Source organism: Cornus florida, unplaced genomic scaffold (assembly GCF_030987335.1).
Source record: "Cornus florida cultivar Cherokee Brave unplaced genomic scaffold, ASM3098733v1 CherokeeBrave_3.0.0_Hap2_Chr01, whole genome shotgun sequence".
Taxonomy (NCBI): Eukaryota; Viridiplantae; Streptophyta; class Magnoliopsida; order Cornales; family Cornaceae; genus Cornus; species Cornus florida.
In genome coordinates, this window is record NW_026775571.1 from 104165647 (window position 1) to 104181705 (window position 16059).

The following is a 16059-nucleotide window of genomic DNA, read 5'->3' on the forward strand; positions in this document are numbered from 1 at the left end:
GAAAAAAACAATGAATTTAAGCACAGTGCCTGTCAGGTGGTGTCCTACCGAGGGGCCATATTATCGTTCTTGCCGAAAATGGTACAGGACATCATTAAACTCCTAGAACTAGTCTAGAAAAGGACATTCAAGCCGACACTATTTAAAGGGGTATTTGATCACCCATTTTGACCTCCTTGTATTAACCAACCACCATAAGCAATACTGTCTTACTTCACATACCTCATGCCAATGCCCTATTTTTAGAAACTGCTTGTCCATCACAAACCTTATCTAGATGTAAGCGTTGAATTCACTACTATGAGGAAGTTCTCTAAAAGGCCATTTTCCACTTTTTTTTAACTGTCAACAAAATCTGAAGTCATGAAGTAACAATAATTGTCATAGACGCAGTGTCTGTGAGTAGATGTAACCTTAATGCTTCTAATGGTATCATTTCCATAAAACACACATGTAAGACTGCATAATGATGCTGACTCAAACTCTATTGCTTAAAACTATAGATTCTACACTCCTCTTCTAAACAACCAAGCTCAAAAAAATTCCTTTCTAGACTCATCTTCTTAAGCAACTATGCTCAAAATGTGCTTAGTGCTTCTCAATTAAGTTTCATCAAAGCAAGAATGTCCATATCCGAATAGTGTCACAACCCGCTAAGTTATGTAGATATTATTTGGCAACCAACCTCCCTCCAAGTGATGTAAGACGTCACAATCACTCCTTCTTGGGACCCACGTCCTCGTTGGTTTGACTGGGCTTGCGCACGCTCCCCTTTCCGGCTAGAGATTGACTTTGATATCATTTGTCACGCTCCGCCCCGCTATGCAGATATTGTCTGCTTTACGCATTATTCGTGCTCATGATTTTCAAAATGCGTTTACACAGTTAAGAGGCATCTACACATATAAGTGCCAACAACCTCCCCCAAGGCAATGTGGAATGTCACAGTCCCTATTTTCGACGCCGTATTGCAAGAATGATCACAACATTCCCTTTTGTTCTGTGAATCGTTGCCAGAATTGGGTTATCCTCCTCACGATTTTCCCTTTGAAAGTGAAAATCCTAAATACGCTACGATATCCTGGTAGCTATCGATAACACTCTCCATTTACTGATAAATTAACCTCAGAGGTATTGAACTTAAAAAGGATAGGAAAATCTCTTCCATGTATAACTTCTCCACAATTCAAAAGAAATAGAGTTGCAATCTAATGATTGACATGAATGTTCATAACAATCACCTGGTAGATGTATTATTAGAATCTAAATAAAAAATTAATCTGTTTACTATCATATGATCATGAAAAATGACAAGAGCATTGTGTTGCTGCACCCTAATATCAGTTATTACATGGCACCTCCTTGCTATCAACTCATAAATATTCTAGTCATCAAAGTCTGCATGCTTGCAAACATTCTCCATCCAAACCACAAACTCTTTAGAAAAATGAAAAGATAACATATTCAAATCAACTGTGTACAATATGACTAAAATGATGCTAGAGGACCTTGTGGGACCCACCAATTTTGGCATGCCTATAAGCTAGGGGCTCCTTGATGTCCATATCCCACATAAAATTCAATGGTTAGGAGCAATAATGACATTAATATGTATGTCTCACCTGCCTGTGGAAATACTGATGAGCCAAAAGAGAAGAAAATTGAATGAGAAACCTTTGGATGGATGATGCTGACTGAAAGATTGTGATGCAACCTGGCCAGGTATTTGTTTTTTCTATCCATGGGTGAATGAAGCAATAGTACTAGGGCTTTAAATCAGTGACTTGACACGTGCTAATGGCACATTTTACAATCATTTAAAAAATATCTCACCAACTGCTAGAGTTGCATATTAATGGTACCTTCTTCAAGCATTGGCTGTGTAGCAAATAGAGTTCTACATCCTTGAAATGGCAGAAGCTCAAGAACTGCAACTACACATCATAGGTAAGTCAGTTTCTCAGATTTCGAGTGAATTGGGTGGGAAAAAGGAAAAAGAAAACAGAATTCGAATTTTCTCTTTCCTTACTAGATTCCTTGCATCATTCATGCATTAATAAGAAACGATTTAAAAAAAAAAAAAAAAAACCGAGCTCATGTGATTGTAGCAGAAGGTTCCTTCTATTCCTTATAACTTATATTCTAAATAATGCCAAGTGATGGATGTTCTCTAGTACTGGTCAACAGCAGAACTACATCAAGTCCAATATCTTCAAATTTTCTGTGCAGTACTAAAAACTTTATTTTTTTTTTGAATGTTAGTATTAAAAACTTCCTTAGGAGAGCTCTTACAGGTCTTCTAATTTATTGGGTTTTGCATATTTTATTCGTTTTCCTTTCTTTTATTTTTGTACTTTTTTAGATTTGATCCCAAGTTTCTATTACCTATATTGTTTTATCGGATAATAAGCTTATAAGCTTGGTTTTACTTCACTGTTGATAAACAAAAGAAGACTTCTATCGCCAAGTTTCACTTGGATGTAGCCCCCTTCTTTTGGGGTGTTAAGCAGTGTCAAACCAAAATACCCAACAAGCATTAGCTACCCCTAAAAAGGAGGTGATCCAGCCACACCTTCCAGTACGGCTACCTTGTTACGACTCCACGCAAGTCACTAGCCCTGCCTCACCAAAAAGCTAGTGGTCATCTTTGGAGTATTGCGCTCTGGTTCCAAATGACCTTTTGCAATTTCAGAAACTGAAAATGGGTTTTCAATCATTCATGGGAATGACTGAAATTATGTAGTCGGGAAAGCATTTGAAAACTGAGAGTATATAAAACCACAATATACCTAGATTTTAAAGGAATTTATGGCAACATGTCCAGAAAATAAATTTAAGTAGGTTAAAAAAAATTAGTAGTGTAGAGTAAAAATTTACCAGTGTTGAACTAACTTTATCCTCATTTTTTCCTAATCCTTTTCTTGGTACATTAGTTTTTCAATGTTGATCTTCCTAGACGTGTTGTTTTACCAGTTCAAGAGGCCAAAGAAGCAGACTCGACCCAAAATGCGAATGTCAATTTCCAATCAACAGGCCGTCGGTCTTGTCAATATAAGTGGTGGCTCAAGATAGCCATCTATGCAAATTTTCTCCTCTCCGGTCAGTCAGTTGCTACACTCCTGGGAAGACTCTACTTTGAAAAAGGCAGAAAGAGCAAATGGATAGCAACACTTGTGCAACCTGTAGGCTTCCCAATACTCCTTCCCTTCCTCTTCATCATACCAACCAAAAATCAAAATGCAGACAACAACCATACAAAATCACCCTCTGCATTAATCCTTGCATCAGTTTATTTATTCCTTGGTATATTCCTAGCAGCAGATGCCATGTTGTTCTCAATAGGCCTCCAATATCTTCCGGTTTCTACTTTTTCTCTCATCTGTGCAAGCCAGTTGGGCTTCAATGCATTTTTCTCCTTCTTCCTCAATTCACAGAAGTTTACCCCTTTCATAGTCAACTCGCTGGTCCTTCTGACCATCTCCTCCATCCTCCTCGTATTCCAGACCGACTCCACAGATTCAACTGAAGTCTCTGAAGGGAAGTAGGCGATTGGATTCCTATGTACTGTTGGGGCAGCCGCTGGGTATGCATTGATACTATGCTTAACACAGGTATCCTTCAGGAAGATTATTAAAAATGGAAATTTTAGGGCGGTTTTGAAAATGATAATTTTCACGTCTCTAGTTGCAACTTGTGAAATTCTGGTGGGGCTTTTTGCAAGCGGAGAGTGGAAAAGTTTGAATAGAGAGATGGAGGAGTTTGGACTGGGGAACTTATCCTATGTGATGACTTTGGTATGGACAGCTGTAACCTGACAGGTTTTCTCTATTGGTGCTATAGGGTTGATCTTTGAGGTGTCTTCCCTATTCTGCAATGTAATTAGCACTTTATGTTTGCCAATTGTTCCGGTTCTAGCAGTGATCTTTTTCGATGACAAGATGAATGGAGTGAAAGCAAGTGCCATGTTGTTGTCCATTTGGCCGGGGGTTTGTTTCGTATGTCTATCAACATTATCTCGAGTACTTGAAGACCAAGACCGTGGATGAATTTTCCCAAGCTTCCCTCATTGGAAAAAGTTGATATTCCAATACATGGGACAAAACAAGACTTACGAACTTACGATTAGCTCTAAGACTGCTGTTCCTACTTCTTTCCTACTCTATTTTTATTGTTAAGCATTCATCTGTTATCATAAGACACGCCTGGTTCTTATTATGCTTTAATCTCAGCAATTGTGTTCCTCCCGAGTGATTTTAAGGATTGACCATATATTTCCAAAACTCGTTTTGGATGTCGGTATATAGAGAGTAGACTAAGTTTAATAACCATCTTAATTTCGGAATTAGTGTAATAAAAGGAAATAAGAAGCATGACATAAAATAAAAAATGTATCATGATGCCACAGGGAGCACATAAAAAAAGAAGTACTACTCTTCATTTGGCAAAGACAAGGAAAAGAAAATTGAGGCAATCACCATAAACTAGCATTGTTGGCTAGGTCATCTACAATTGAACCCAAAAACTGAGCAGTATGAACTATGAAGTGATGGTCTAAGGTCAAGGTACGTACAAGAACAAGGCGAAAGCCAAAATGGCACTTTGAGATATCAAGAATATCTATGATAGCCTATGATACAAACCTCATATAGAGTAAAATCATGTGGAAATGGCTACACGATATTTCTCCAGCCAAAACCATATAGTTGAGGTCGGCATAATCTAAATTGATCACCTAAAATTAAGACCAAAATAACACCACCTTATATTTGAAAGTTATCATATCAAGTTATTGACCTTGTTCCTAGTTTATGATATAAAAAAGAAAATTAAATTCTAAAATTATGTACAAAGATGAGTCTACATAAACTAGCAACTCTATGCAAGAACTTTAAATACCAGGAAAAAATAACGAAACAAAAACTCCAATCTCTAATGATGTTTGATAACAGTCCTGTACTTATATTACATCCAAGGGAAAGACTAAACTCAGAAGGGGAAAAAAAAAAAAACTTCCACAACTATCAATTGAAAAGAGCAGAATTTCACCAACTAATCAGGAACACACTTCCACATAAACCAAGTGATACCAAATGGGCTGGACAAAGGCTCATCATATCAGTATCCATCTTGAACATGTCATGCGTATCAGAAACCATCAACATTCGAAAGATAAAATTAAAAACTGGCCATAAAAATTTGTCCACATAATAAACATGCTAAGGATGATGTTGGGATCGGGTAGGATCAATAGGTAAAGGGAGTCATCTCCAAATAGTTTAATGACCAATGAACTCAAGCACTTCAACTGTCAAGGGATGAAGAACAAAGTTAAGAAGTTTATTTTTTAAACTGACACATTTCCAGTCCACAACTTGGACATTTATCTACTTTACCTCTTTGTACAATTACTTCGTTTGACATATATCATACATTTAAGGGAAAAAAAAAAAATCTCTGAAATATATAATACTAGGACAAGCTCATGGAATTTCACACTTTAAGGACAAAGATTATGGTTTGGGAACATATTTGGCACATAAGCATGATAGACGCATTGACTTCCAGAGGAAACCATTTTTAAGGATGTGCTTCTCAATTCATCCTTTAATGTAAATTTACCATTTTTAAGGGATAATAGGTGGTATACTCAAATGTGATGTGTGTAAACAATATTGTTTCCTAAAACGAGAATCAAGTCAGAACCAGAAATTTCCAATTTTACACACCTTCCGTGAATTGTGGAGATTGAAGGTTAACATGTCATGCAAGTTATGGAAAGCCATTACCTAGTGCTGGTTGCCCCTTACGTGAGGTGCTGGGAGGGGAAGGCTATTGCACCAAGTGGCCTCTCTCGTACTCCAATGCACATCACTTGTCAGCCATAGGTTTCACCAGCACAACAAGCAAACTATAGAAAGTTGCTCCAAATTTGACATTGTTGTGAGTCATTTTAATAAACACTAATCTTCAACGAGGATATCCAACATAGTGTAGTCCAACACAAGAAGTACAAATTTTCTTCAATGGTTGTCGAAAATAATTAGGAATTGTCTTTTCCTCTCCTATCCAAACTATTTATTCATTTTAAAATACGTAGCTAAGCAGTGAATAAAGGAAGGTGTGGTCCATAACCTATGAAAGTTATCACGTGTACAAGGAAACAAAATTACCAGATAACTTGTTCATGCAATTTACGTTGTTATCAACCAAAGATTTCTCAGACAAGGGCATATTCTTAAGCCTGGTATCATCAGCGGCAGCATCAATGTAACATGTTGACATAAGCCTCTTTTTTTTTTTTTTTTTTTTTGCAGTGCATGACCCCTGATTAAAATCAAAGCCAATAATGAGAACAGGGTCATGGGTAATGATTTTATGACATGGGGAGAAGATGGCAAACCCGTGAACATACACATCTGGACCCAGGACAATGAGGTATTGACAAATGACAGTTCGTGATGTGGTACAAAGTGGTTTGATGCCCTCACATATAACATACAGAACATAAACAAAAATTAAGGCGATACCAACAGTGACGTGAAAAATTGAGATCCTTGACATCACAGTGGACAAGCAACGGCCATTGCCTTCCTTTTTTTAGAAAGTCCACCATTCTCAGCCAAAATAAGTGCCACTGCATTAAAAAGAAATAAAAAACAACATTCAAATGATCATAGAGAGAAGAGAAGGGTTTGGTTAAACAAAAAAATTCACACTGTAAGAATTAGGTCAGATACCAAACTAAATTAAAAAGATTTCTAATAATAAGCATTCTAAATTCAGAATCTAAGCATAAATCCTTTGATAAAGGATACTTCAGTAAACAAAAATTTATATCATAACTACTTTTCTTTGGCTATGCGAAACCTTTTTGCACCATTCACCTCTATCTATCCTGTTTTACATCACAAGCAACTGTGCCAAGTTGCAACTCAAAATTAGGATAGGTCACATGGTACTTCCAAGGCCATCATCTTGAAATCAGAAACGCACATTCAAAGCCCTTAAAGTACCTTGAGAAACAAATAAAATGCAGATGGGTTAATCTAAAACTTCTATTTTAATAAGCAGATTGGCAGCATGATTTATACTCCGGTCCTAGTGCTGCACAGCTAACCATACTTTCCACTGGTCTACAAATTTGTTCTGATGTGTAAAATGTATGATTTTGATGCCATCATACATGCACACGCATGAGAAATCATTTCATCTGGAATGTAAAACCAAACCAATTATAGCACTCTCTGATATTTTACATCTGTTGTGTAAGATACTTTTATTTCAGCTCGTTTTGGGGAAAAAGAATTTGACATTCTTCACATTTATGCTAGATATCTGGCACATATCCATGATCAAGCAGACTAGCAGTCAAGGAATTTAATTCAGCATAAATAAAGCAGTCATCAGGATGAGTCCTATCAGCAGTAACAAAAACAGGCACACCATTACTGAGTTCAATCCAGCTACAACCTGGTGTCTTCCTCACATTTTGTTGCCTCATTATATGTCTCACCTCCGATACCTCTTCATATTTACCACCTGCTCCATAAACATTTGACATCAATACAAAACTTCCACAGTGCTCTGGTTCAAGCTCAAACACCCTCTCTGCAGCAACTTTGGCCAGGGCTTCATTTCTATGGAGTCGACATGCTGCTAATAAAGCCCTCCATACTACTGGGTTTGCATCAATTGGCATTGTCAATACAAGTATAGTGTTCAATAGTTGGAACAACACCATATTTCAATGGCATTTGTGCCAGGAAGTCATGCCCTTGGCTCACAAAACCTGCATGGCTGCAGGCTGACAAAACCCCCACAAATGTGACCTCATCAGGCTTCAATTCCACTTCAATCATGCGACAAAACATATCTAATGCTTCAATGCCAAACCCGTGCATGCCATAACCCATAATCATGATGTTCCATGATGCTGCTGTTGGAAAAATATATGCTTCATGTGATATTTAAGATATAACAAATCTTATACTAATATGTCATTAGATAATTAACAATATGTTAAGAAATCATTAATTAAATATGCAACTCTATATTTAATTAAATATGCAAAATAAATTAATAAAATCATAATAATCAATAAAGAACCTGGACCGAGGCTAGTATTGAATACTATGTCCTTAAGACAGATTCGCCCCGCTATGGTGCTAACGGACTCAGTGGCGTCTATCTCCCAGGATACAACGGTCTACATCCACCAGTAGCAGCACTACAAACTCGTGGATACGGCGAACCTCCTCCGTTAGGGTCGAAGTGGCTCGAACCACTTAACCTATGGTTTGAATCCTCTTGGGTTGGGTTCCAGTCTAGAGAGGGAGATAGAAGAAAATGAAAATGAATGACTTGCAAATGATCCAAAGGGGGGTATTTATAGAAATAGAAATGCCTTTTCGGATGGGGTGCGTCTTTTCATCATTGGACACAACCATTGCAATGGTTCACATGGTGTCTATTCACCATTAGACACATCCATTCCAATAGGTTGCAATGGTTCACATGGTGTCTGTTCACCAATAGACACATCCATTCCAATAGGTTGCAATGGTTCACATGGTGTCTGTTCACCAATAGACACATCCATTCCAATAGGTTACAATGTGCCTTTTCGAGTGGGTGCAACTATGGGTTATGATGGTTCGGAAAAAGGTGTAACCCTTTGGAAAAAACTAAAAGTGGTTTTTTAATTTAAAAGGTGTAACCCTTTAGAAAAAACTAAAATATGGTTTTTTAATTTAAAAGGTGTAACCTTTTAGAAAAACTAAAAAGTAGTTTTTTTAATTTAAAAAACCAACCACCCAAAAACCCTACTCATTTGTGAAACCCATTTAAATAAGCCCAGCCCAAAATTAGGCCCAATCCAAAATTCCAAAAAAAAAAAAAGAATAATCTGGACTTTACAATTAGGCCCAAGCCCAAGCCCAAATCCTAAACTCAGCTTATTTAAATTTCAATTTGTTTCAACATTTTTTCCATGTGGGACAAACACTTCCCACATTTTGCATACCCATTTAGGCTTATCAAAACACCACACTTTGGAGCTAATTTCTCATTCATCCGGAAATGGATTTCAGAAAGTAAATATACCACGTTCATCTCCTTGCGGAGAGAAACGCGCTTGTCTAGAGATCCGTAAAAAATTATTAGCGGAATCTATTTCAAATCTCATCCAAAGTTTATGTTTTTAATGCCCCCGTTTCCAACAATCCCCCACATGAATGGAAATTTGCGTAAAATGCAAAAGATGATTATGCAGACACTAGAGAGAGTATAATCGAAAAGTTACTGCATCAGGATAGGTGGCTTTTGGCTTTGAACCTTCCCTAGTGTATTGCTATCGGATTTATTGGCTAACCAGTGAACGCGATGTCTTGAACTGTTCAGCCGTTTGTGTAAACCAAGACAATAACAAACACACAGTAGCTTTCCTCACAAAGTTGGTTCTCATTGTTGTGTTCATTTTGGCCCTGAACAAGTCCTGGTATTCAATGAGTGCTCTAAAAAACTTAGCCTTTATAGTTCTCATAGAAGCGGCCCCACTTCACACTCATATAGGTAACTTCTTATTAAGAGTATCCTACCAAACCCCACTTGAATTTTCAAGGTATAAGAGTCATTAAAAGCGTAGCTTATCCTGATCATCGCTGTAGGTAGCACTGTCTCATCATAGAAATGGGTAGAAGATTTATATCTTCCCAGTGCTTTTGGTGAGTCACTCAGAATTTCTGTTGTCCCTTTGAACCTAGATCTTGGGATCTCCAGTCAGCTAGGTTGGGTTTCCATTAAGGTGACTCGTTAACTTTCGGCTTTAAACCCCATTCCCCTCGATGAACTGTACAATTGCTCTCTAGTACAACCTTCAATTTTATATGTGGCCACAAGGTTGCGTTTAGAAATATTACACTCTGCAGAGATTTCTCCAGGTGAGAGCAACTGTATACTTTGTGCCCTAAAATTGCTTATTGTTAGCAATATCATTTTCTTTAGTGGCACAGGTGTAGACTTACTTTGAATTTTCCTCTAAGTGAAGTCTATTGACTTCCCTATTTGATTTATTCAAAGTTTCTAACTTTGAGTTATATTAAGAACATAGAACTACACCTTTAATATAAAAGACATATCCACTATTGGATTTGAAGTCTTTAATATCCCATATCCAGATTGCATCACTGTTACACCTCCAATTTAGTTAGATACCTCGATCTATGCAATATTGGATTTAGGGTGTATCTCAACTACCCAATTTATTGTTTTTTAGTGATCCGATCCTGGATTGAAAATGTGCAATTAAACACAGTTATTAAGTTGCCTTGCAATCTCAACCAATGATATACTTTGGTTAGTATATATATTTGAGATTTACATCTACAAAAGTTAGCTAGGCTTTTGTTATCATAACTAGTATTATCTCAATCTCACTCTATTGAGAATATACTATATTATCAGATGTTAAATCTTTCATATCAAATATACCAATCAGTATATCATTTATATTTTAAGGCATACAATGACTTACGCATCACATTTATGTCATTGTCTCGGTAGTAGCTTTAATCCATTCAAGAACTTATAAGCTTACACACTTGACTTTTCAACTGGAACAAATAACTCAGCACTTCAACTGAAAAAAAGAACTCTTCTAGTTGTTCCATAATATTTTCCTCGTAGAAAATAATATGCACGTACTATTGTTATAATAATATAAATGATTTTTGGTTCTATCCTAAAGCTCTTAAGACTTGGAACCCCCCACATTTATAAGTATTTATATTAAGATGAGTGACTCGTAACAAATTTCATCTATGGATAATATCTCCCCACAACTTTGGGATAATCCTGAAATTTTATCTCTAATGTATTTATTATGATTTGTCAACTATGAAAGTACCATATATTAAATACTTCACATCATCTACCTTTTTAAGGTTCCATATTCGCTTCTCAACAAGCATATATAATAGTCTCTAGTGCATATGTACTCACTTTATCTTTAGCATATTGTTATAATAATTCACCGACATTACCGTGAATTAATGCTAAAGATATTAATTACAATGGGTTCTAATTAATATTTGCTTTTACTTTTTTTTATATTTGTAAATTGAGTTATTCATGTTTAGGTTCATGTTAAGTCAGTCATATTAACATGTTATAACTTTTCATGTGTCACACATCACATAACTCAATCATTTAAGCAAATAATTATCTTATTATTTAAGCTTTGGATACAATCACTACAGAGTGAGCACTCACTTCTCAGTTATCATTACTAGTCAAAAGTGAGTTCTTAACTATCATTACTAGCTTAGATTAAGTACACTCTTCTCATATTTCACTGCTAGGTTATGATGAGCACCCACTTTTTAGCTATTACCACTAGCTTGAAGTTAAGTTTGTTTAGCTATCAATTCTAGTAGTTCATAGTTTTAGTACACTTATCTAAGTAGTCTACCTTGGTAGTAGAGTAATTTGTTTTGAAGAATATTCTTCAAAAACTACTACTTTATAAGTAGTATTATTCCCTCCTACATGAGCAGATATGATGAATAGCTCAAATAGCTTATGGTTAAAATAGCTACTCATCACCCTCGTGTTTTTTACTATCAAGTTGAGAGCTAGAACCAACTAACAGATTTTCCATCTTCCTCTTAGGTTCTGTGCACTTGTAGCTCGCCTAGTGTGGTAGCCTGTTAGTGCCTTTTGCACCCGTCCACGACACACTCACCTACAAGGTTGTCACATTTTAGGTCCACTCTAACCTTTCATAGGAGTAGGATCTGCAACCTTAAATAGACACCCTCACACTTTTAAGAATTTATAGAAAGGTTTTCAACCTTTTCATAATTCATATGATGTCACATTTCTAAGGTTTCATCTTTGCTTCGTGGCAAATACACATAACGGTATCTTGTGCAACCAATGATAAAAGTAACGAAGTACTTTGTTCCACCTCTAGTTGGTACATGTTTAAGGTAATGTCATATACTTCATAATATCATATTACAAAATTAAATAATTTAACCAATATTGAATAATTCAATAATCTACTTATATAACATGCTTCAATTTCACATAATATTGAATGCATAAATATTTAACATATTATCATATAATAATGTATATAACATTATTTTATCATATCTCAACTATTAGTATAATATCTACTTGTTTATATCTTAAATAGAAACATATAATAAAATCTACGCAAGGAAAAATTCTGTCTTAAGATTGTTGGAAAAATATATGCTTCATGTGATATTTAAGATATAACAAATCTTATACTAATATGTCATTAGATAATTAACAATATGTTAAGAAATCATTAATTAAATATGCAACTCTATATTTAATTAAATATGCAAAATAAATTAATAAAATCATAATAATCAATAAAGAACCTGGACCGAGGCTAGTATTGAATACTATGTCCTTAAGACAGATTCGCCCCGCTATGGTGCTAACGGACTCAGTGGCGTCTATCTCCCAGGATACAACGGTCTACATCCACCAGTAGCAGCACTACAAACTCGTGGATACGGCGAACCTCCTCCGTTAGGGTCGAAGTGGCTCGAACCACTTAACCTATGGTTTGAATCCTCTTGGGTTGGGTTCCAGTCTAGAGAGGGAGATAGAAGAAAATGAAAATGAATGACTTGCAAATGATCCAAAGGGGGGTATTTATAGAAATAGAAATGCCTTTTCGGATGGGGTGCGTCTTTTCATCATTGGACACAACCATTGCAATGGTTCACATGGTGTCTATTCACCATTAGACACATCCATTCCAATAGGTTGCAATGGTTCACATGGTGTCTGTTCACCAATAGACACATCCATTCCAATAGGTTGCAATGGTTCACATGGTGTCTGTTCACCAATAGACACATCCATTCCAATAGGTTACAATGTGCCTTTTCGAGTGGGTGCAACTATAGGTTATGATGGTTCGGAAAAAGGTGTAACCCTTTGGAAAAAACTAAAAGTGGTTTTTTAATTTAAAAGGTGTAACCCTTTAGAAAAAACTAAAATATGGTTTTTTAATTTAAAAGGTGTAACCTTTTAGAAAAACTAAAAAGTAGTTTTTTTAATTTAAAAAACCAACCACCCAAAAACCCTACTCATTTGTGAAACCCATTTAAATAAGCCCAGCCCAAAATTAGGCCCAATCCAAAATTCCAAAAAAAAAAAAAGAATAATCTGGACTTTACAATTAGGCCCAAGCCCAAGCCCAAATCCTAAACTCAGCTTATTTAAATTTCAATTTGTTTCAACATTTTTTCCATGTGGGACAAACACTTCCCACATTTTGCATACCCATTTAGGCTTATCAAAACACTACACTTTGGAGCTAATTTCTCATTCATCCGGAAATGGATTTCAGAAAGTAAATATACCACGTTCATCTCCTTGCGGAGAGAAACGCGCTTGTCTAGAGATCCGTAAAAAATTATTAGCGGAATCTATTTCAAATCTCATCCAAAGTTTATGTTTTTAATGCCCCCGTTTCCAACAATTGCATCTTTATAGCCCATCCTATCAAAAACCAAGCGAGCTTCCCTCATACTCCCACATTTTGCATACATGTCCAAAACAGCATTATTCACATATACATTATCACCATCCTTGCCCAACCCATTAATATTCATGTATCCATGTATTTCTTTACCTTGCATCAATGTCGCCAAATGAGAGCAAGCTGGAAGGATGGTTGTGACTGTGACCAAATCAGGCTGAAATCCAGACCTTAACATCCTTACAAAAAGCTTTAGGGTTCCATCATGATCTCCAAACTGTTCATGAACACATATAATAAAGTTCCATGAAAATATATCCTTCTCAACCATCGTGTTGAAAATCCCCAATGAATCTTCAACAAATTTGCATTTTCCATACATATCAATCAAGGCATTTGAAACTGCAATGCCTGAATGATACCCTCTTTTCACTACCAACCCATGAACTGCCTTCCCGTTATTTAGGACCTCCACCATGGCAAAAACGGACAAGACCCCAGTAACTGTGAATCTACTTGGAACAATTCTTTCTTCACCCATCCTCCTAAAAACCTCCAAAGCCATATCAAATTGCCCCATCTGTGCATACCCATTAATCATTGCATTCCAAAGTACTACATCTCTAACGGGTAATTCTTCAAACACCTCTACTGCCTCTTCCATGAACCCAAATTTCCAATACGCATGAAACAAAGCACTTCCTATAAATAATTAAAATCCAACCCAAGTTTAATCAACAACCCATGAATCTTCCTAACCCCTAAAACATCTAAAACATCCGAACAAGCTCTAACTACACATGGAAATGTAAATTTATCCGGCACAGCACCAGTGCACCGCAATCTACAATAAAAATCAATTGCGGGTTTTGGTAACTCATTGGCGATGAACCCAGCAATGATTGCATTATAAGCGAACACGTTGTGATCATGGGTCGATGAATCAAATACTAATAAGGCTTCGGCGATGCGATTACACTTGGAATACATGTTGATTAGGCTCGTGATGGGAAATGGGGAGCTGAGGAAGCCATTGATGAGCATGTAGGAGTGGAGTTTTTTGCCTGCTGTGAGGTTCCTGTGGTGGGCACATGCTTGCAGTGATGCAATGCAGGTCCTGAGGTCGGCGAGACATGAGGAAGATTGAGCTGTGGAAGATGTGGATGAGAATTTGAGAAGTATATGGAAATGGGTATTGATTGGTGTTCTTGTAAAGATTGCTCTTTTGATCATTTAACGTGAAGTGAAGCATGTGCATTTGGGTTTTGCTTCAGATGGCTGTCTGAATCTTCGTGTCCAATATGCTCCGAGGACGATGAGAGGGAGAGAGCAGTTCAATATGTGTGGGGCCGGAATCTCTGCTGTGTATAATTTGTCACACGTTACATTTTATTTTCAACATGGTAAGTCAGTTTTTAATGCATTACATTTTGATGAAAAAAAAAAAAAAAAGGTCAATATAAATATTGCGTTAAAAATATATGTAAAGACCTTTAAAAATATATGAAGCCCAGCAATTAGAGTGCTTTCCGTTGTTCTCGGACCGATATCAAGCCTTTCAACCTTCAATTTCTAATCTAATATGTTTGCTCTAAAAAAAAAAAAAACATTTCAATATATATAATGATGTTAAAATTCACTTAAGAGTTCAAAAAATTTGTAGATTTTTTACTCGCTATATTTTGACCCAACACTTTTTTGTATAAGGACTCATTTTCAATTCAATGGTATCGTAAACTTTTAGTTTTATATTTTAATATAATATATTGCATAATTATTATATTACTAAATATATTTTTCTCATTATTATTATTAATCTATTAAGAAACTAACCCTCATATATCTCCTATTTAAAAACTTGAACCCCAACATTTTATTTTGAAATGTAAGAAAGGACAAATTAGAGCCCTTGATTCTCGTAAATATAATTTTCTAACTCTTATTTGCATATTACATTATTACTATGTGATTAGTAATTACTATAATTAATAAATTAAAAAATTAGAAGTAATTTTTTATTTTTTAGTTATTAAAGTTAAATTTAAGTAGAGTTTGATACTCTGTGCAAGATAACTTAATCATTTTAAAATTATATTTTTTAGTTATTAAGCTAAATTCGTGGAACCTACTAATTTAATACAAAATAATTTGATTTAATTTAAACAGTTCAATTTTCAATTTTGTTATAACAGTTAAAAATTTAATTTAGTTCTTGTTTATCTTTTAAATAAAACAAAATCAAATGGCGGAGTAAAAGTAGCAAATTTTTTCTCACTTATAATTTTCTTGTCCATTAAAGAAAAAACATACGGAGTAAAAGTAGCAAATTGTGAGATTGGAGACGCATTTAATGGGAAAATTTTTATAAGGTACTCTCACATGCCTCACGTCTGAACTCTTTAGCATTATCATTTTCATTGATGTAAGAATTAGCGGACCCCACTTCACGGGGTCCACCAATCATCACCGTTCGATTAAGATAATGTTACAGTAAATCATCGCCACGTGTTCAAAGTGGCCACTAAGTTCCT

General features: G+C 35.8%; 2 pseudogenes; one reads left to right on the forward strand and one right to left on the reverse strand.

Annotated features, from left to right (window-relative positions):
- The first annotated feature begins 1795 nt into the window (after nt 1–1795).
- Nucleotides 1796–4195, forward strand: LOC132311150 (probable purine permease 10; annotated as a pseudogene).
- Nucleotides 4196–5299: 1104 nt separating this feature from the next.
- LOC132311159 (pentatricopeptide repeat-containing protein At3g14730-like) lies at nt 5300–15090 on the reverse strand (annotated as a pseudogene).
- Nucleotides 15091–16059: the final 969 nt, after the last annotated feature.